Consider the following 23,827-nt stretch of genomic DNA (forward strand, 5'->3'; position numbering starts at 1 on the left):
CCCAAGTATGGTCAGCTAATTATCTTCAGCGGGTAATTACAAACACTGAGGATTTTGGCTTTCTCCATCACCAGAATAAGCCAAGGTTTTTAAATTAGGCTTTAAACATAATTTGTTAAGCTATTCAGTGAGAATGGTAGCACCAAATGCTTAATTGTTATAAAATGTATAAAACTAAGCAAAATCTTCTTTTACATGTGTTAGAGCATGCTAACTCTTTATTATAAGGTATAAGGACCTTCATTCACAATGAGTTAGGCTTCAAAATGCTGTATAACCCAGGCATATAATTGTTGTTGAGTACAAATAGTTAGGAGCCACACTTCTTAAGTTACAATTCCCTATTCAGACTCATATCATACTGAAGAGAGAAGAAGCAGCAAGAGGGGGAGAATATGAGCACCCTCTGTAAGAATAGGCTGAATATCTCAATTGGTTATTTTGTAAGGATTTATTGCTTGGTCTAGGCAATTTCTTTCATGAGTCAATGTTTCATTTGTTTTCTCAGAAATAAATTTTCACTTGCCGATATCAAACTATCTCAAATCATAATAACAATGCAGTTTTCCTGGAAGTGTGGTCAAGGAATTTCCAATTGCCACCACACGTTATCAGAGTGAGCCTTTAATATTACCTGAAAGACACCATCTGAAGAACTGAAGAGTTCCACAATTTCTGAAGCAACAGCCGGTTGAAAAACAAAACATATGCTGATCTTTGCTTTATTGTTGATCTGCATATTGCCTCTTGTTTGGTTACTTCATGCCATTCTATGCAAGCAACTGGACTATCTGCCTGGAAATATAGTCTAGAGAGTAGAAACGTGGCCTAATTTTTAGTTTTCTTTTAAAATGCCATGAGGAAATTATTTCTGAAGCAGCACAAGTTCCATACACTGTTAAAATGGAAACTAGAAACATTGTTCCAGGAGAGAAAGGAAACAGTCTCAAAATACTTAATGAATTTTCCATGCTTTCCTCCATCTGACAAGTTGCACTAATTTCAGTGAACAAGGTGCATTACAACTTCTCACCTTCCCAGTCCATACATATTTTAGACATGAAGAAATTAAATCCAAACAGAAGTGAGAAAATGTAAGCCCCTGAAAGGAGATGTTTAAAGAGTCTTCTCAATCTGCTTGTAGCAGTGTTAGGTTTGAAGAAGACCTCAATCAGCATAAGGACACTAATGACTGATTTGACTTTCTTATTCATACTCATGTTTGTTGAGTTGGTGGGGTTTTGTTTTTCTTTTCTTTTTTTTTTTTTTTTTTTTTCATTTTATTGTTAATGCTTCCTAGGAGAAATATTTGTACACAGTTTGTACTTGTGAGCTAGGACAAAGCACACAAGCCACAATACTCATGAAGCAGTGCTTTAGTATTAGACTGTGAAAATTGCAGAGCAACTCAAATGAACCAGAATTTCAATGGACTGCTCTTTACATCCCTCTAATTGGGTGGACACATCAATCCTTGTTAGAGCACCTCAGTGATCCATTTGTTGTTTAGCGAGGCATGTGCTGGAAGAGTCCATTGGCATGCCTTCAATGGTCACAGAGAAGACTCTTCCATTGAAATTAAAAATTTAGTTGTCTTTAGCTGCTTTTTAATAAACACATTTTCCGTTTGACCCACATTAGAAGCTTGCTTTGTTGAGATTTAGAAAGAAATGTTTGTCCTTGCAAAAGAGCACAGGGAACTGTTAACATTCAGATGGGATTACTGTAGTGATTAGATATCATTAGCGTCTGAGTTTTAGCTCAAAGTAAATATAGTTTCTTCCTCATCTCAGTAAGTTCTTCTCAAAGAGGCAACTTTCTTCTTCTCAGTAGCAGCATCCTTCATAGACACTAGAGCTCCCTCAGCCCTTTTAGTGAAGGGGTTTTCAACCAAACCTGCATGAAGCGAGAAACTGGGGCACTCCTACACCTCACTGGGTTTAGCTCTCTCACCAAGGGGCTCGTGGCACTGCCATGGGTCTCAAAGCTTTGTCAGCCCCCATCTTTGCCCCAGAATGCTGCTTACGAACAAGTGCTTCTGTCAACCTGTTCTGATGGCTGCTGGCGTTCGTACCAGGGATGATATGCTGAGCCTTGTACTTGACATATAAGTTACATCAAATTTTTTACAAGCTTAAGTTCCTTTGTTCAATGCGAGTTTGTTTTATTGATGTAAAACTAGTAGAAAATGGGGGTTAATGCTCTGTTCCCTGTAACAGAGGAAACACTGTTTTGCTATAAATGGAGTTTATACTGCCTTTTGGTGCTGAGGGGCCGACACCAGGCCTGTTCATATTTGCATGGCAGATTCAGTCCCTATAATGTTACTTATTTGAAGAAGTGTGCAAAAGTAAGGTAGGGGGAACTCCATGGTTGCTGTCATCTCTTGTGTTTCCATGTTGCAATAGTATCTATTCAATTACCTACAGCCAAAGTTAAGAGGAACTGTTAGATTTTACAAACATTTCTGAAGAGTCACACGCACAAAATCTAAGCTTTATAATGAAACTCATAGAGTTAATAGTTTTCTAAAATGTTATCTTTATTAAATTTAATTCAATTTAAATGAAAGGAACAAGGATACTAAATACTCCAGGGAACACAACATTGAAATTAGTACTGAGACAGCTAGTTGCAAGGAAGAATTATGGGGCACCAAGCGGGCTATTGCATTGGCGCCCACATTAGAGGAAGTAGCTGGGTAAAATACATGTGAAATTCTACAAGGGGCTGCTAAACATTCTCAGAAGGATAAAATTAGCTCACACAGAGCTTCCAGATGAACACAGCTGTGGTTCTGCCAGGAACTCTGGCACTTGTAAAGCTACCAAACATGCTACATGCATATCCCCACTTTAATTGCTGCTGCATAAGCCAACAGAAATGTGTTGGTCCAGAGCTGAAGATCTGATGGATTAGGACAGGTCCAACAGTTCTCCATTTCAGGATAAAACTGGGAAAGAAATGCACTGGCAGTTAGTTTCTCAAAAATCCCATAAATAATCCTGACTGACTGTATTGCCTCAGTGCATGGTGGAAAACAATTCTTGGGGAATTTTAGCAGGCAGGAATTACCTGACAGATTACTGTATGAAAAGTTAATATAGTAGCTAGGCTCTCCTCATAAAACAGAGCTTTACACAAGAGCAGCGCACTTCCCTCACTGCCCTGACAAACAGTCTCGTGTTTGGCCAACAGAGCTGACTCGCCTCCGTCCAGCAAGTGTTACAGCTCTCCTGCAGCCAAATGGCTGACAGAGCAGACATCACTCCAAAAATGCACAGACTGAAGCTCAGTTTTATGGCCATCATCGAAGTGAGCTAAGTGAGAAAACTACACGCATTCATAAATTACGCTGAGCAAGCTATCTTCGGGATACAACATTTCATAAACAGTGCTAAGTTCTCATTTACAGTGTCAAGGATTTCCTGCCCCAGCACCAGTGTAGCAATTTCCTATGTGCAGCACAGTTCAAATGCTGCCTTGCTGCTCTAATTCTATCGAGGTGTGTAATCTGTAGTCTCAATGATTTGGTTTGTAGTGGGCATCAGAAACTACAGATGAAACAGCTGAACTAAATAACCCTTTATCTGGTGAAGCAAGCTATAAGTGGCTCCTTTGAAGGGATTATAAATATGTATAAAGTATTAATTTTTTAGTCTCCTTGATTAAAACTGGTGGAAATCCCCCCAACTCTCCCTAGTCAGTGTTAAATGAGCATAAAAAACACTTGAAAGTATGAACCCAAGTTGTCAGCCCGATGTGATGGCTTTATCATTGCAACCTACTCACTACTTTTAATACAGGAATCAAAAGACAACATTAAAGCAAGAATTCAGTGAGCCTCCTGTAGCACTCCTGCAGTACCAGGATCACAATATCCCTTCAGAGCTTTGGCTCCTGCCCAAGTCCAGAAGTGTCAGGTGTTCTCAGGCATTTTTTTTCACACCGCTACCATACTGCTCACACCTGAGTTTTACACATTAGTTTCAGCTCAAATGTAAACAAAAGAATCGCCGTATAAACCACAAGGGTTAGTGCTCATTTTGCCTGAACCAAAGTAGCTTTAAATAAATAAATAAAGCTTAAGACTTGAGTTGGTCCTACCTCATGCAAAACATAAACTGATGTGTAAGATGTAGATGGCCACTGCAGATCAGAGTTAACTCATTTCTGAACTGCACTGTCAGATTGGACGTACAGTGATCATTGGGCAGATTGAGACCTCTGGCAGTGCAGAAATTCACTTATTAGAATTTAAACCAAAAAGGCATTTTACTGGAAAGTTTCACAATTGCTTTTAATTTGCAGAAGTTTATGCAATTTTTTAAGACCCATTATGTGATGTTTCCATGTTCTATTCATAAGAAGGATATGCTTAAAAGTGTGGGTTTAGATGAGAAACATTCTTGGTGGAACATTATTAAAAATGATTAAAGCCTTGGGATGAATGCACAGTTAGGTGATACAACCAAGCCAAATCAAACAGCTCGCTGTTTCCAGCAGGACGGGCTGGCTGCCCATTCCCTTCCCTTGCAGCTGGCCTGGCTCATGGCTGAGCCCTGGCCCAGGCGATCCCAGTCAACCAGCTGGCAGTGAAGGAGCCCAGCCAGAAACAGCAAACAGCAAGTGGAGGAGCACACAGCATGACACCCAAAGGAGACGCTGAAAGAACCTAACAGCACAGATGGAATCGGATCTCGTTTAAGTAAAAAATCTTGCAGCTTGAAACATAAATTTCAAATTTCCACCCTATGAGTTTTGCCCTGGTATAAAGTAATAGGACCAGCTCCTTGGTTAAGATGAGTGCCAGGCCCTCAATTGGCACTTAGGGACTCCTATAAATCAAACACTGCAAAATAACAGAAGGGCTGCCTATTTAATTTATGAATTCAAACAAAGACACTGGTTTAGCACTACAGCTACATAGCAAAAAGCGCTCCAGTCCCCACAGTATTTGAGGCTTCTTTTTTGAGCTTTTGCAGTTTAACAGGCGAAAAACAGTCACGTGTTTAAGCCCTCTGCTTTTAGAGAACCACTTCATCTATAAGTGTGGATATTTCAGCTCTTTTCTCTATCCAGTTCAGGCTGAACTTCAGCATTCAACACCTCAGATCACAGATGTTTTCCTGACAGTCAGTAGTTTATAGAGCATGGAGTTTCATCAGCAGACGCTCAGATCAACCCAACCAAGACTGAACAACAGTCTGCTGAATATGATGCTCACTGGCTGCATGAAGGCAAATCTAAACAATCAGTTGGAATCAGTAACTAAAATTTGAACCTTGGCTGTCTACATAGGTTACATATATGTTAAATGATTAACTAGCCCAAAATGGTAATTCTGACCTTTCAATCAGCTAGATATATACCATTATTCCTACAGAAGCTGAGCTGTAAGAATTCAAACATTTTCCAGCAGAAAACATTTCACTGGAAGATTCCAAGCCAGTTCAATTACCCTGTTCAAATCTCAGATTTTTTAATTAAAATCCCCTTATAATTAAATAAATAAATAAATAAATGCCATTCTTCACTTCCTAGGAAGGGATGGTAGGATTTAATTTAAACCTTCCTCCTATCAGTATTACACTTCTCATTTATTGAAAAAATTGCATAGGATGTGGCACTTGAACAGAATCTATAAAATCTACTGAAATATATCCAAATTTCAAGTAGTTCACACTACTTTTCTTGCAACAAGTTTTCTTATTGCAGAATGTCTTCAAGGTGTATTACCAATAGGCACAAGATATATGCTTTTCTTTAATTAACATTCATTTGTCCATAGGCTTTCTATGCTACTGCAAACGTTAGGTCATAGACCTCAAACCTCTACAAACTGAGGGTAGTTATGTTACAGTAGAAAATTCTACTGTGGTAGATAGTAGTCTCAAAAGCAAACTCCAGTCCTGGAATACAAACATGAGTGTTGATTTTATAGTTCATGTTTATTTTCACTGGCCTGTCTCTTAAGCAGAAGAGGTTTTTGTAGAAGTGCACTAATTAAGCCAGACATATCTGGTTTATACATGTCAGATATTTCTCTATAACAAACCAGTCCAGCTCTGGAGTTTAAACACTGGCATATGCATAATACTTGAAGATCAAAAGAGACTATTTTCTAGAGCACATTCCCCAAATTAGGTTCCAATCTGGTCATTTTTAGCACTTCATCTTGCTTACTGACTGCTTGTACCGAAGAGCAGTTTTATTACTCACACCAGACTCATTCCTGAACTACAGCAAACTCCAACACAGGATGCTTTCTCCAACCCAGCTTTAGCAGCAGAACCCTATGACCATCCTAGCCCACTGTTCTCATCCATCAGCTCCTGCACAGAGCTCTGCTGCAGAGAAGAAAGAGAGCGCTTCCCACTACACACCAGAGTGTGTTCATCAACCTACCTGGATGGCCTGGTACGTCTAGTACACTCTGCCTTCCCTCATGCTGCCTTTACTAGGCTGGTTTCTCATGTAGAGGGGAAAAAAACAAACTGCCTGCTCAGCCCTTTGTGCCATTCCATACGAGCTTATTAATATTAATGACACCTAGTGCCAGGGATTTTGTCTCTGACTAAAAGAATCTTAACCTAAGGCTCTTTATTCTTTCTTTTCTGAGCTATCTACTCAACATGAAAATTGGACTTCTGCAGATTAAAAAGATAATTCTTCTTCCTCTTCAGGCAGTATGAAACTTGCTTTTAACATCAACACTATTCTTAAAGGAAGATCTCAGGAAGAAAGGCAAACAGATGACAAAAGGCTTTGATTTAATGTTTTGGGAAATAATAGTGTATTACGATTGCAAACACAAGTGTTGCTGTGTCCCACAAAAGCATGAGACTCAATCAGTGCTAGCCACCCAAACTAATTAACCTACAATTCCAAAAGCTCGCAGCTCCAACTTTATTAGCAGAACTCGATTACAGTCGAAGTATGGGCTCCATAATCCACAAGGCAAGTACAAGAAGAGGAATCAAGCCCACAGCTCCAGCTCTGCTCCGACTTGCCTCTCTTCATGAGACACTCATCTCAGAGATGCCAGCACACTGTTGTGAGTGGCTTGAAATTCATACCGAGCAGAGCAATCTGGCAATTAGCAGCCGAACAAAGGTGAGCATTTCCTCATCTCTAGTAACACCAAGATATGGGCAATGAGCCAAAAGTCTGATTCATCAGACAGAAGCATACACACAAATCCTGCAATCGCTTCTAAAAAGCACACCACTACTTTCAGTAAGCACATAAGGGAACTAAACAAATCTCAGGTTGCCCTCAGGTACAAAAGGCAGACTCATTTCAAACTCAGTCCCAAATAGCTGCAGAATGGGCAGCCCCTGTATTGATCCAGGAACTTCAAATGCAGCTGCCCACCTGCACACAAAGTAGAATGCAGAGGTGTTTGTTCAGCTAAACGTTACATCCATTCAAAACCATTTATGTATACACATCAAGGATTTCTTTAGAAATGAGCCTAATTTATATCAGGCTTAACCTTCAAAGCTATTGTTATTATGCCATTAAGTTTGAGCAGCCATGTGGTGAAAGTGTGTGTATAGCCTTTGTTACACAGCTAGATCCTCCACTCATCTGTGGAACAACCCCACAAACGTTTCTGCAGCCTATAGATTAAGTAACAAAGGGTGTGCTAGTGTCATACCAGTCAGCATTGCAACCGTTCTCAGATGCAGTTACAACATTTCATTCTGGGCTTACACAGCAAAAGCTTCAAGTGTACCCACATGACTACATGTTATCGTCTTGAAATAAAATTTAGGAACTAAAAAGCCTTGGTAATTTTAGTAAGCTTTACTCCCATTCCTTCAGATCAGACCCAATCTGAAGAGTGGCCTCAAATGTACAACACATTTCAGGCATTCTGTTGGAAGTACTCAACAGAGATCTGTCCAACAGCCTGTGCTGTCCAGAATCAATAAATTAAATCTCTTTGTACCAGCTTTAAAAAGACTTTATTTATACATTTCACGCTAGTAATTTATCTTTTGATCTCTATCATTCTGTGATTTTAAGAGAGCTCAGGCCCACCGCTAATAAACTGGCACATTTGGGAAGGACTTTCTTTCAATGGAACTAATTTCTCTGCACTCCAGCACAAGCAGCTCACTCCAAAGGTTCCTGGTGTGCCTCATCCCACAAACTGTAGGGCTGGCAGGGACCTCAAAAGCAATGTGAACAATCCCCCTTCTTACCCCAAGGCACAATGACTTACACTGAAGTGGTGTTACTTACCTGGTCTTATCCTCTTCTTTACATTGCTCAAAACCAACCTGTTCATTTTTCCTTTCACAGATTCCATTGATCATTCACATTGTTTACATGGGCACCCATTTGAATGGTGTCTCTTTTATGCTGCACATGACCTATGCAAGTAATATGTGTAAATGTCTGATGCATAGTACACGAAAGGAAATTCTTAACTGTCCATTTTAGGATAGAAACAAATCAGTTTGTTCTTACATTAACAGTAAACATTTTACACAACATGATGTATTCTTGCCCATCACTGGTCAAGAAAATCTTTGTGGTTATTTGGGCCACATGGCTACAGACCAGTCTTTCTTAGACATGTTTCCACAGAAAATTATTTTTACAATGATTTATTAATTTCAGATTACACTTATCATTTTAATCTAGGTTACTGACCATCTTCCAACTGTTACAGAGCAAAGGATAAATATTTTCCACACACAGTCTGAAGTCATGTTTATCTGCTCGAACATCGGTAGCCCCATTTCTTACATACAGTACAGTCACTTCCCAGTACTCTGGTGCAACAGAGAGATTCCTCCTTGTCTTCATGAGAGATGTGAAGATGGCTGGAAATTATGAGGTGTAATGTTAAGGTAAAAACTTATTTTCTCATATTAATTAAGATGAGCTCCCTCTCTTTTTTATTTCAGATTAAGGGCAAACGGGAGGCATTCCCAGCTGTGGAAACGGTCTCTTAGGAACTGCGGGCAGATTTAACCATGCCCAGATAAATGTTCAGAGAGACACAACATTATATTTAACTGTCTCCCTAGCTAATTAGATTGGGGAAGCAGAATAATATCACTAGATTAATTAAGATGAAACAGGGCATTTCTAATAATTAAGTTAGGTATTTGGTCTCCTTTCCAGTGTAGGGAGACAATGATCATAGTGAGTGCAGCAGCTGATGGCTGGTACTTCAGATCACGTGTGCCCCAAGGACACAGACCTACCAAAGACAGCACAGAAAGCTTCAATGGACAGCCTCACTTGATGTGCTTGCTTTAAGAAGGCAACTCAGTTAGCCAGAAGTCTTTCTTGTCTGGAGGAATCCCTGAGACTACTCACAGGAGAGGTTTCTGGACAAGCAAGGTGGGACAGGTAAGAGGTGCTGCAGCTCAGGAGCAGAACCACCATAATGCCACGAGGGGCCTAATGCGGGCATTGGAAAGACACTTCAGGACCAGGAATCTTGCAGAAATTTTCTATGACTCATAAAAGAAACAAACAACAACAACAACAAAACAACAAAACCAACCCCAAAAAATGGTGTTCTTGAAATCAAAACTATATTTATACTTTATACTTTTATACTTTATTACAAAACTATACTTAAGAAACTACTCTTGAAATGAAAGCTACACTTCAAATTTACATAGAAAAAAAAGGTGTATAAATTTGCCATCATTAATTCATTTGGCCTGAACATGGTACTCATCTTGATGGCATTCATAATGAATTTGCATGACAATTGTGGTGTTGTCTCTCTTATTTATAGATGTGACACTTTATCTAGGCACAGTGCAAATTCACAGCAATAAGAAGTGGATCCAAATAAAGGTACCTCCATGGAAGAAACTCAGGCCAGCTACTGGCCTTCGTGCAGTATGTTGCCCATCAAAGCCACAGCTTGGTAGATGAGCTTTGTCTATTATAAAAGCAAATATGTTCCCCTGAATATGTGTTTTGGAAGATTTTGCAACACAGTGATGTAGTTTGTGATCTTGCAGTGATTTGTTTAATGTCCTACAGCAATCAAACAGGTCTAGTTCCTCTGGAAAACAAGACAGGCAAGGCAAACTAACAGATTTTTTTTTTTTTTTTTAATTTATTCTTGAGCCCATTTTGCTTAAAAATAAAGTATCAAGTAAAAAGGAAAAGAAAAGAAAAAAAAACTTAATTCCCTTCCAGTCATCAGAAGAAACCACATGAATATGTTTTTCAAGTGATAAAAAGTTAAAAGGGTTGAATGCTTCGGGCTGGAAGAGCTCCAACATGTCTATATTCAAATAAGATTTGCATAAAACACTGTTTAAGATCAAGTTCTCATGTTGATATGATCTCATTCTAGTGGAAATATAGATTTAGGAGCTATATCCATGTAAAAAATTGGGGTCTGGTAACATTATGAGTTTAAGAGTTTAAAATTAAAGTTCGGCAATAAGTCATTCTGTACACATATTCCTGTTTATGACAGGGAATGAGACTACGTTTAATCTTATGGTGTAGATCTTACTGCATTCTGTACACCTGCTAATGCACGTTTCATGTTAGCATGTGATTAACAAGATGTTCTGTGAAACACACATTAGTTCACAGCTGAAAATACAGACTTCTAGAGAAGACGGTTAAAGGAAACACCAACATAACCAGTATGACAATTAACTGAAATTTTAAAAAATAAGAATAAAATAAGAATAAAAATGTTATCCACTCCAATAATACAAGGAAGAACAGAGAACAAATTTTGCTGGAAAAGTATATATGTATATATATATGTGAATATGAATATACATATATGTGAATATGAATATACATATATATTCATATATATATATATATATGAATGAGAGCTAGATATTTAAAGGCATTTGATTATTTTTTTTTTTTTTTACTTCAACATGTTTTGAAATACGCGGTATGCACAAAGATACATAAGGGATAATGTAGTGTTTCTATAAGAAAATACATGGAGTGGCTTTTTTAACCATAAGCAAGTGTGCAAAAGAATTTCCTATTTGAAGTAGAATGGAAATAAAGGCTGCAGTGATAAATATTTCTGTTCTCAGACCATAAATTTGCTGCCATTGTTTAAAAGCAAACTCCTGGATACACATTTTTCTTAACCATAAATCTGTTAGTACAGAACTGGTAAGATGTTTCATTCCTTCCTTTTCCCCTCTTAGCTCTGTGCTTTAGATTGTGAGGGGCTTGCATAGTCAATTGCTGTGAGAGGGCAAACAAAGCCACTTCATCTCCCTCGATACCATCCTCCCTGTACCAACTCCATAGCAGAATGGAAGTGGCAAGTATATAATGTCACAATGTTTAGCCTGTTTTGAGCAAGTGGGATCCATTATATTTGTCATGTGTTGACTCAATATGTTTGCTTTTCTCCATAATGCCTTGGTAACAGCATTGTTTCAAGAGATGTTTACAAGAACAAATACCGGTAGGTGATTTGCAGTGTAGTTCGAACCCTTAGTAACAGGAGCTACCTCAAAACTGAAGACACTTTCAAGACATTATGGCTTTGTGGGTTGCCAATACACTGCACTGTTTGGCCAGGAATTAGAGATCTTGAGGAGTGCCACACTTTTGTTGCCATTGCCATCCACAGTTTGTTCATGAATCCACTCTTAGCTGCCTTGTCCAGAGAAGAGGATGAGAGCTGAACTTCCAGAAAACTATTAATCATTCTTGTGCTTACAGAAAAATTACTATTATGTTCATTTTCTTGAGCACTATTGTAGACTTTAATACTACACACACCAAAAAAAAGAGCATTTGGAGGTGAACTATTGTATTTAAGTGCGTATGGCAGCACTGACTTAATTTTGTTACAAAAGTGTCATTCACAAAGGCAGCGTCATCAGTTCAAGGCAAATGGAGGTAAAGCTTGGGCCACCATGAAGAAAGCTGAATGCTCTTATACATATCACTTAGGGAGCTGGGCACAGAGGATAACACTAAAATGGATAATTTAGCAATCATAATACTGACAGAATATCAAATACCCAAAGGCAGCTTCAAAAGGGTTCTGCTGGTGCATGTGCACTGTGGAATGGTTTTCTTCAAGATGAATACCCCTGCGGGCAGGAAAGGAGAAAGGCACAGTACAGGAACAGAAAACAAGTAAGTCCTTACCAAAATCCTTATCCATGAATGGCAACGGTTCCAATAGAAAACACTGTCTACCAAGGAAAATCCTTCACACACTCCTTGACCTCTTACATCCTATAGACACCAGGATGCTCTTGGCTACAAATGTTGGAGTTATGCAGAGTATATGCCAGATGCATCAGATAAGGAAAAACTCACCACATTTGCTTTGGCCCACTAATTTATGCGTGTGAAGATGAGGCTCAGAGATTATCCCAAGCACTGGGGTACACTGTGGAGACCTCACTGACTATATGTAGCTCCTAGTGAAAGCTCCCAGTGAAACAAAGCTATGGATCTTACTGTGTTCTAGTCCCACTCAAGGAAAGGACGGAATGGAAGAAGCTGGGAATTCTGGCCAGATATTCATTTTTAGTCTTTGGGAACCTGTTGTCTCCCTGCCTTCACAGGGCTCTTAGATGTGGAAAGGAAAGCAAAAGTCAGTGAGCAGCTTGCTTGCACACCCCTCAGTGAGACCAGCTGCTCCCAGTGGGCTACACCCTCAGTGGTGCACAGCACGCACACCAGGCTGAATGGTGCTGCTAAAGAACCAGCTCCACTCTCAGCCTATCTGCTGGAGAAACTTGTTGTTTAGAGCAGGTAGCACATCTTCCTTATTTCTCTTTGCTGTGAAGACAAGATACCCAGAAAAGCTGCTTTCGCCATCCCAGAGCTCACTGAATTTGCTTCCTCCCACCAGCTCAGCACAACCAGTATCAACAGTCAGTCATGCACTTACCAGTGCTGGCTGAAGTACAAGCAAATGGAAACTGCATACTGGTGAGGAGCATCACCTGAGCACCACGCCTAGCAGTAACAGGTTTCATGGTCTCCATTTGCAGACGCCTAGTTTTGTACCACCTTCAGCCTGCTTTTCACTTGTTTTTGTTTTCTTCCAGAATTACATGCTTGAGTAATTGAGTACATGATTTGAGTAATTGTGATTACAGGAAGCTGATGTAGCATTTCTCAGACTCCAGCCTATCTTGGATTGCTGTATCAGTGTTTGTCATGACTTTACTCTCCCAGGTTCTTTCATAACTGTGGGTTTTCTCTAGTTTCCACATTATTATTTGCTCTTGTTTTGTGTGTGTTTCCCTGAAGTAGTAAGATAGTAAGGCATGTATCATTTCTATTGTTATGTTCTTTGTTTTGACTAACACTGCTTCATTTCTTCTCCACAGTTCAGCAACCATCTTAAACGTCTGGCAGATGCATTCTCCTGTGTGACTATCAGCTCTATCCTAAAATGTTTAATAAAGGCAAGCTGTAATTTTGAGTGTAAGCCCCTCCTTCAGCAGTCAATCCCATAAGGAAAACTGCAAGAACAGAAAATAATCAGATAAAACAGGCTTTTAGCCTTTGCATCCCATTGAGCATTTAAGGACTGTTGGAACAGAAGATGGCCAGCAGCTCTCTGATTTCACTACTTGAACAGGAGCAGCTTCCATTTGTCATAAAAAGTCACGAGGGCAGACACTTCTGCCATTAAAAGTAATCCTATGGGAAGTTTTAACAATGCAGATGTTTGTTTTTTGCCTGGAGTAAAAAGTTACACTTCAGTGTTGTGTTCATAACCTCCTGATGGCATCGTGTAGGTACTACAACCAGCACCATGACCCATGAGCAAGCCTCCATCAACATACCTCTGCAAGCAGCAAAAGGTAGCAGGTTAAGGACCAGCCTTATTGCACATTCCGCAAGTTATTCATCAAAGCAAAGCTTGTGTCACAAGCCCAACAATTTACATTAAGTCCCAAGTGGATGCCACTCTGAAGAGCAGTTAGAGAATTGCTAGTAAAATTATATCTTTTGAAAATACATTCAAATTCCTGCAGGGTAAAAAATAAAATAACATGAAGTAAATCCCTGTGGCTCTATTACCAGGCTAAACCTTAAACTATGCAACACCTGACCCCAAAGCATGTGTCTTTCCCAGAACTACCGCATTGTGCTTGGCTGCCAACACCCCGCAAGCCAGGTCAGCGATGCAGGCTGCTTCAGTTCTGCTCTGCAGAACACAACACCAAACACATCAAAAGAGATCTGCCTCCAATCTATATCCTAAGACAGAAGGGTTTTATTAATAAAACTGTTTCCTCAGACTTAAATTCCTTTAACCATACTTAAGAGGGAGTTACTACACATCTTGCCCCCAAGCGAAACATGACCATTCCACACATGTTAAAAATCAGTATCTCTTTACATTTATTTGTGTGTTGAAAAAAAGCCAAAGGATTTCTTTTTAAGACTGTGGCAAGTTGGGAATCTTTCATGTATGAAGAACCATGTCGTTATCAACCAGTTTCTATTTTGAACTTATGAATTTTCATATCACATACACAACGGTTACATTTTTATAATAGCCACATCTCTCCATCTTGAAGTAAGAGGCTTAGCTGGCATCTCGCTTTAAGGACAGCTGTGGGATACGAGATGCTGCAGAGAAGACTTTGAAGCTCTCTCCATCCTGCACGAGGTGTTTCCCCCTCCCTCCCCCTGCACTTTTGTTAAACTTGAAAGCATTTCCTACTAATGCATGAAACCTCTATTATGCCACATATGGTTTATATTTTCAAGTCTCTAATGATTTCAGGAATTTCTTTGATTTCTCTAGTTGTTACCTCATTCTTATCATTCCTGATTGACACAGAAGAAACAACCCTCAGCCCCTCCTAAGCTTTATTTCTTTCCATATGAAGCTGTCTTGATGGATGTAGAAGTTCAAAATGGCCTTTGTAGGAAGGAAGGTGGGGCCTCAACCATGGGTCAATAAATCTGTGTTACATTTGAATAGCATCCATTTTTCTTACTTGGAGAACTGAGGCATTAACCATCAAATCTGTAGTGTGCCTAAGGATGCTATGCTCACACCTACAGACCTATGTCAGCACTGAGGGCTTTCATACTAATCTGTACGCACAAGTAGAGCATTTCCAGAAAGAAATACTCCACAATTCTTGTTTTCGTCAAGTTTCCAAATCATTAGCAGCTGAATGGTGGCCAGACACCCGCAAACACAGCCACACAGAGTTCTCCCACGATGCCATGGCAATGCCTGGTTCTGCCCTGCAGCTCCTGAACTGTGCCAGCTCCGTGTGCCCTGTCCACGTGTGGATGCCAGCACAAGGCAAGGACTAAGCCTTGCTCAGCCTCAAGCTGCCCTTCTGTGGTTCATGGTTCACTGCATCGGGTAAAGCTTTCACTGGAACACAGCACACATACAAGAGGGTTCGCTCGGAAAATTCAATTTATTGCAGAGACTTCATGTTGAAGGATCAAAATAGACAAATGCTTAAGGACAGTTCTGGTGGCAGCTTTAGAATTATGGAGAGATTCTGTAATCTCATGGAGGGGTTTGCTCCAAAGGTGTGCCTGCTCCAAGGCAAACCTATCTCCTACTACCGTGCTCCTATAGCAGCGGCTATTGTACTTCAAATGCAAAGAAAGATGGAAAGAGAGGAGGGGGGGAAAAAAAAGCCAACACCAAATAATTGCTTCATGTAACAACAGCACTGGTAGATGAACCAGTTCTAATGCTGATTCCATTTATCTGGATGTGATACTCTCAGAGATTCCTATCAGCAGAAGAAAGGGCTGCGTGATTGCTTCTTGGCAGCGGCGTTGAACAAATGCCCCAAATTACACAATCGGCTGTCTCATACATGGAGCACACAGGAACAGGCAGAGCCACCATGAATTTCCCATCTCTTTGGGTTTGTTCAATCCGGAGAACATCAGTGCTCTCCAGTGAAACCCGAACAGCCCCGTTAAAGAAAATATTCATGGCATACGGTCCCACCAGTATGAAGATGACAAAGCAACGCTGCTCACTCGCATGGCGCTCCATGAGACAATGAGCAGGAACAGCAGTGCGGAGCCCTTTGGTCACCCCCCACCTTTTCCTCTCCCTCCCACCGCAGTGAAAGCTGGGGGCAGTTCCCCGATGCCTGAAACCCCCAGACACAAAGGGGCTGCAGGGCAGCATCTCCTAAGGACAGCAGCAGCCAGTGCCGCATTGCTCCCACATGGCATTCCTAACCCCAGACCTGTGTCTGGAGCTTGGGTGGCGCCCAGCAGGCAGAGAGGTGGTAGTGGGGTGTGTGAGGGCTCCAGGAGTGATCTCAGCTGGGAACATGCAGGGATCCTGACCTGAGGCCTTGGGACGGGTGCTTTCCAGCTAATCACAGAAGGGACCTCCCAGTGATCACAGAATCCAACAGCCTCCTAAAGCAGGCTCCCTAGGGCAGGTAATCCAGATGGCTACCTGGAAAGCTGAAGGCTGGGCTGGGAGCTGGCAGTTCATTGCTCTACACTTCAGGCATCTATAGAACCTAATCAGTGTTCATAGGGGAAAGTCAAACCCATGGCCACCCTCATGAGGAGCCCACTCGCACCATTCTTTTGTCATCTCTGTGCTTGACAAGAACCTCACATATCTCATCGGAAACAGACGAGCCATTTGCTGACAATATCACCCCATTACAGCAGGCTGCAGAGTGCCCACCACACAAAAACACGTGTCTCATTTTGAGGCAGGGGCACCCAATGGGGCGGAGGAAGGACGAGCAGCAGCTCCGATGGTGAGACGCAACCATTTGAACAAAAGAGATTCCAAGATGTCGCACTGAGAAAATCTTCCTGCGGAAAGCTCTCTCCCCCCGCCCCCCGAACCCCCCTTTCCCGGCAGCGGGGGATGCTCGGGGGATGCAGGCACACGGGTGGCTCCCCCTGGCGCGTCCGTATCGCTACGCGGGATAGAACCGCAGCGCGGAAATCACCGCCGAAAGGACTCGACAGCGGACGACGGGGCTCCCACGGTCCAGGGAGGGGGGGCCTTCCCCATTTTCCATCGGTGCCGAGGGGTCATTTAGCGAGATCGGTGGGGAGAGAAGGGATCTTTGGAATTAGCGGACAGCGCCGCGCGAGATGCGCACCGCGGGTGGGAAGCGGGCTGGGGGGCGTGGGGGGGAGCTCCACCGTCTCTCCACTGCCCAGTGCGGGGCCGGAGCGCGGCGAAGAGCCGGGGGGGTCCCTCGAGGTTCCTCGAGGAGGGGCGGGGGGGTTTGGGGGGCGGCTTTGTTCCATCCCGGGCCCGATCCCCGACGGGGTGGGCCCGCGCCCCCGCCCCGCGCATGCGCCGGGCAGAGACAAAGGAGCGGGCGCTGGCGGCCCCCCCCGCGCGGCAGTGGGTCGTGGCAGGGGGATGTTGCGCGTGTGTCCGGCGGCTGGGCGAGGACACGCGTGTTCGTGGGGAGAGATGGAGGAGAGTAGGCAGCGGGGTGCTGGGGATGTACGGTTTCCTGGGGATGGGGGGTTGAAATTGGCGAAAAAGGGATGAAAAACGGTGAGGAGGAATCTCCTGGGAGAACGAGAAGGCGCTCGATGAATATTCATGGTACGCGAGGATGGAGACCCGGCGCTGAGGCAGCGCAGCACCCCGTACCCCGATGCACCCACCTACCCATTACCGCGTCCCACACCCGGTGCCGGGAGGTCCCGCCCGGCTGGGAACCGTCGCGCTGCCGCCCCCACAAGGAACCCCCCCACCCCGCGTTCAGCCCCCGCCGAGAGGTTCGGGGGTGCGCTGAGACTGAGGGTTTTCTCCTCTCATTGTTAAGAAATCGGGCACAAAACCCTCTCGTTCCCACCACACCCATCGTTTCCTGCCCCCCCACCCCCACCACACCCCACCCCGAGAAAGCGCCGTCGGGCATTTAAAACCCCACGGCATCGCCCTCGGTCCGCTTTGTGCCTCGAAGCCTCTCCCGGGAGATGGACGGAGCCCGTCTCTCGAGGAACCGCTCTCCCCACTCTCCTCGCATCCCCGCACCGGGAGGGAGGGAGGGAGGGAGGGAGGGATAAAGCATTGCGGGCTCGGAGCCCACCGCTCCGCTGCCCATCGCCACGCACGGGTCGCGCCGCTCCTTACCCCGCGTGCTGCCGCTGCCGCTCTCTGTGCCTGTGCCGCGCTGCCGCCCGCTCCGCGCAGCCCGGAGCCGCTGTGCGCTGCGGCTGCCGCTCGCTCGCCGGGCGCGGAGTGCCTAGCGCTGCTGCTGGAGCACTGCCGCCGCTACCGCGGCTGCTGCCTCTGCATTTCTCGCTCTCGCTCTCTCTCTCCCCCCTCCCTCTCTCTCCTCCCTCCCCCCTTCCCTGTGACAGTCTGTGGGCAGTTCAAAAGCCACACGCACTTATTTATTTATTTCCAGGCCCGGCGGGCGGGGGTAGGGGAGTGAGGGGTGCGCTGCGCGGCGCTTGCGCGTAGGGGGCGCACGGGGCCGGGATGTGAAACAGCACGGGGGGGCTGCGCACTCGTCTTGCAGCCTTATATATCCCACCTCACCCCCAAAATAAAGCGATCTTGGGGAGGACGGTGCCGTCGAGGAAGGGCAGGGAGCGGCTCCTGAGCGGAGCGGCGCTGCGTGGCTCTCCGCTGCAACCCCAAGCTCTCCCCTACGGATCTCGGAGCCGAGGCGGGTGGAGGGGCTGCAGGCAGAGCACCCCCCTCGAGAGAGCGAGAGAGCCCACGCAAGAGGTTCTGTGCCGCAGAACAAAAGGCAGGACACGGAGGGAAGCAGCCCTGGCATCGGGGCACGGAGCTCTCCGGGGTTCGAGGTGCGCTGCCCTCAGCCACCCCAGCCCCACCGGTGCCGCACCGCTCCCCCTACTCCCCCCAACCCCGGCCCCCTCCCGCACGGCGATGCGCGGAGTTGGGGCGCCCCCTGCTCGGCGTCGGGGCGTCACCGCCTGCGTTGCGCTGCGCTGCGGTGCTCTGCGGTTCGGCACGCCCTTTTTTCTTTTTCTAATCCCTTTTTCATTTATTTTATTTTATTTTATTTTATTTTATTTTATTTTATTTTATTTTATTTTATTTTATTTTATTTCTTTATTTTCTTTGCATCCCCGCCCCGCTGTGCGCCGCACCTGCCCGAACTCCGCCGAATGACGTCTGGTAATCGAGGAACGAAGAAACGGGACACACACACACACATTTAAGAGAGAGAAAAAAAGGCAGCAGTGCCTCTAGGAGTGCCGGATCCGGCGGGCGGGGCCGTGCCATCGCCGCACTGCCACGAGAGCGCCGTAGAACAATGCGGCAGTGGAGGAGAAGCGGGTGGTGCTGCTGTGCCTGCGGGGCGCTCCGGCCGTGGGTTCGGGGCGTGGGCGCTCCTCTGGGGACAGCGACATGCGGGGTCAGAGATCTCTGAATGCACACAGCGCAAATGCGGAATGCATCCGACACTCCCTTTGGCCTCTTTGCTGCATGAACACACCCCATAGATGTGATCGATTTCATAGAATCGGAGAATCATTTGAATTGGAAAGCATCCCTAAAGGTCATCTAGCCCGGTCCCCCTGCGATGAACAGGGACATCCACAGCTCTATCAAGTCGTTCCAAGCCCCGTCCAGCCTGACCTGGAATTTAGACAAATGCAGGTCCCCGAATCATAGAATTTTAGAATTGACAACTTTGGAAAAGACCTCCAAGATCATCCAGTCCTGCCGTCCACCTACCGCCAACATTTTCCTACTAAACTATGGCTTTTTAAAGCTGCCTTTGGACATTCTTTTGTCCTAACTGGAGAGGTGTGGGGTATCCGCAGTTTCTCCTCCCGTGTACAAGGAATGAAGGAGGAGGTCGTTATCAGGAAGGGGGGAGATAGCACAGAACGTCTGACAAAGGATGGGGAGCTCTGGCCACGTAGCTCTGGTCCGGTCCTGCTGTGTAACACAGCTGTTTGTCCTGAACTCATGCTGCCGCTATGGCAAACCTCGGCCTCTTTCCCATTACCCAGCCCCGTCATCTCTCATCATCTCTCTCCCTGCAACCTTTCAACCCCCTCTGATTCCCAGGTGGCACCGACTGTCACATTTCCATCTTTGCCACGGAGGAACAAACCCAACCCCGAGCACCCCCTCGCTCTTCCATCTGGGTGCAGCTGGTTCTGACCGACAGTTCCTCACGTTGCGTTAAGTGCGGCGCTGGGCCACCGCCCCTTACCCCGCACCCCCCACAGCAGGAACCCAGATGCGCACAGCCCGCCCCCCCAGAACCCACCGCTCCCCGAGCTCTGCGAGTCAAAGCAGGGGATCACCTGCTCCTGGAAAGCAGCGAATCCCCGTTGTGCTCTAGGAAGAAAACGATTATTCCCCCCCTCCAGAAAAAAAGAAAAAAAAAAAAAAACGAAAAAAAAAAACCACGTTAAAAACCCCACCGGCGCTGCTCTTTCACGACCAGCCCAGGAGAGGAAGACTTCCCTCCTCTCGCTGCCATCACAACGAGAGCAAACCCGGAGCCCCCCCTGCGCCCGTAGCCGCCCGCCCAGCCCCGCCCGCTGCTGCGTTTCGCACTGGCACCGCGGGAGGGAGCGCTGCGCTCAGTTTATGCGCAGTCCAACTTCCCCGTGTCGAGCACGGAGAGGGGCGCTCCATGTCCGCTCCCAGGTCAGGGAGGCTGCCTTACCTCTGTGTTCCTTGCTCCGACTCAGCTCGCATGTGCCTCCCAGGAGGTCCTGCTCCAGCCATCGGTTTAAGAGGCTTCCCCGCTTCTCAGAAGCCCGTGTGCAAGTTTTCCTAAAGATGGATATAGATGCTGTTCTGACAGTTCTATTTATTGGTGGTTATCTGGGCTATTTTTATCTCCCACCCCAATTACCCTCAGGCCTTGAGGAGCTGCTTATGTACAAAAGAAGCAAGTGTGCATCCCTTATGACTTATGTGTGCCAGACCCCTCCATGACCATCTGTAAGTCAGATCTTGGAGTCTGTTCTCCATTCTCACGTGCACATTTCACTGCAGCAACATCCGCATCAGGGCTTTTCTGTTTGGCTTCTATGGCCAAAATATAGCTATTCATGTAACAGCTACAGTGAGTGTATCGGTGTCACAATAGTGACCAGACTAGGTGACCAGTGTCACCAGTGGTGCCCAATTGGTTTATTGTGCAGTATTTCTTCTGTTCTCACACAGAATGTCAGTAATCAAATCAAATCACACTGTCTGCATGCACCAATGTGACAGCTACAATGCACTGTTGGGTACTCATGAAGTAGAAGAAGCGAGGTGCACAGGAAAGGATGCCAAATACACTGAGCAAAGAAAAGCTCTGCTCCAGTGCTCGTTGTCTGGTCTCTGCGCTCAGGGTGACTTATGTGAGTTGCTGTCTGGACATGCCGTTTGAAATGCAAGCTGGACTCCTGCCTTGGGAAGGAGACACTAGCTGCAAGCATGGAGTCATAGCCCTGGGGATACATCATCCACACTGTCCCTGCTCACCTTCCCTGCACCTTCCCAGCCCTGCCCAGGGATCAGGATCCATTTTCAGCCCTGCCTAGGCCATCATACCTCAAAACCATTACTCAGTGAACCACCAGACATGTCAATAGCATGAGCTGTTGAACTCACAACACTCAGCTGCTTTCAATCTACAGTCAGTGACGAAGATTTCTCTGAAATGGAAATGTTAGCAGCACAAAGGAGTCGGTGCTTCAGACCATACAATGTAGGTATGCTCTGTGGCTGCACCTCCATGACCCATCCTTCCTTATCAGAACTGGGCATGTTCTCAAGGCACGCACCACAGATTTAGCCACAGGATTCTCTGTGTTGGAGCAAGACATGCTGTCTGCTTCCTGAACGCTTCTTTGAAACACTACACTACTTTGATATTTTTATTTTTGTATTTTTACATGCCAAGCTGAGTTATCAGTATCAGAGAGAGCGAGAGAGTGATGGAGCTTTAAATAAGCCTTGCAATGTGCACCACCAGCTGTTCGTGGCTGAACGACAGAGGGTCTGCAGCCAAGCTATACCTTTTGCCTTTATTGGGTGGATTTTGTGGATACTGAAAATAAAAGAGCATGTGGGGACGTGTCACAGAATCAAAGAATTGCAGGGGTTGGAAGCGACCTCAAGAGATCCCTGAAACATGGCCAGATCAAGGCCATTACAGTGCATTAATCAAATACTTACTCACACAGAATGAGTCAAGCTTTACTGAAAAACTTTAGAAAGAAAAAGATAAAGGCCAGTGAGATCAGTGCTGATCCAGAAGCTGATAACAAGTTGTGCTCCAGCACAGAAGTGTCTGACACCTCTTGCATTACTGCCTGCAGGTCACTGACTGGTCTAACTGGATGACTTCATGCAATGAAAGTAGGCACTGTTTTTCTTACCCAGCAGCTCATGTTTGTTCAGAGATAGCTGGCAGCCCTGGGGACAGGCACAAGCTGCTACTGTCACCTCACCACCAATTTGTCCTTCACTGAGTATCAGTTAATTGCAGTTACTACTGATATCTAATTGCAAAAAAACACCCTCGGTTTCAGCTTAGAGAGTTTAAAAATTTGAGAAATAACTTTCCAGTGGGAAAAGCAGAACACAATCTTTTTACATCAAAATCACTGAAAGAAGCCCTTTTGCCAGTAAAGCTGGCCCACAGCACATGCCATCTATTTGTCTGGGAAGTTATAATGCTGTGTAAGGTGTAGTTCCCAAGTCATAGAATCATAGAATCCTTAGGGTTGGAAAAGGCCACTGAGAACATCTAGTTCAACAGTCAGCCTATCCCCATCAATACTGCCCACTAAGCCATGTCTCTCAGTGCCACATCTACATGTTTCTTGAGCACTTCCATGGACAACGATTCCACCACCTCCCTGGGCAGCCCAGGGACTCATCACTCTTTCTGAGAAGAAATATTTCCTAATTTCTGACCTGAACCTCCACTGCTGCAACTTGAGGCCATTCCCTCTCATCCTCTCACTCTGAGAGAAGAAGTCAACCTCCACCTCATCCCTACTTCCCATCAGGTGATTGTAGAGAGCAATAAGGTCTCCTTCTGAGCCTCCTCTTCTCCATACTAAACAATCCCAATTCCCTCAGCTGCTCCCCATTAGAATCATGCTAGGCATCCTTCATCAGCTTCCTTTCCCTTTTCTGGGCATTCTCTAGAGACTCTGGAACATCTCAGTTCCTAAAACAAAGTCTCTTGCTCCTTACAAAAGGGCTGTGACTAGCAATCGATGGTGCAACATTAAAGCTGGGACATCACAAATGTCCCATGTGACTCCTGTGAAGAGACATATGGGCTTACTGCTGGTCAAAGATCATAGTACAGGTTAGCTACCATTTTGTGCAGACTAAATGTGTGTTTAATTGAGCACTCTGAAAAACAAGGCTAATACCACAGCTGGTAAGTCAGGCTTTAGTAAGTGCATCCTGAATTCCATGAGCTCCATAAGCCTGAAGCTGAGATGCTAATAAGCAAAGACTACAAGAGAAATTACTGAACAGCTTTTGTTCCAAATAATGGTAGCCACCACATGAACAGGAGGGCTTTCAAACAGCGATGTTACTGTTCTGTGAAAGCAAATCTGACAATGGCATGGTAAAAAACAGTTCCCAGTAAATGTTTTAGAGTTTAGGAGATGCTTCAGCTTTTCTTTGTGCTCTCCCTGCACATCTTCCTTTTTCTTCCCTTCCATACCATCACTTCAGCTTGTTTGCCAGACAGGCCGCAGTTCTCAGAAAAGCTACAGTAGTTCATACTGCCTTTTACTAACGAGAAAGAATTGTGTAAGAAGACTGAAGAAATTCATGATGTAAGTAAAATCAAGTCAAAACACAAAATTGCCACAGTCTCCTTGCTTTTTGGTATTTCACATGTTT

General features: G+C 44.8%; 1 protein-coding gene across 1 annotated transcript in view; it reads right to left on the reverse strand.

Moving 5' to 3' along the window:
* BASP1 (brain abundant membrane attached signal protein 1) overlaps positions 1-18,258 on the reverse strand; it is a 47,721-nt gene extending 29,463 nt beyond the window's left edge. Inside the window, exon 1 of the mRNA XM_015854432.3 lies at positions 18,089-18,258. The gene's annotated coding sequence lies outside the window, so the exon portion shown is untranslated. The remainder of the gene's footprint in view (positions 1-18,088) is intronic.
* Between the last annotated feature and the right edge of the window lie 5,569 nt (positions 18,259-23,827).

Source organism: Coturnix japonica, chromosome 2 (genome assembly GCF_054131305.1).
Source record: "Coturnix japonica strain WE chromosome 2, WE-NBRP24, whole genome shotgun sequence".
Lineage (NCBI taxonomy): Eukaryota > Metazoa > Chordata > Aves > Galliformes > Phasianidae > Coturnix > Coturnix japonica.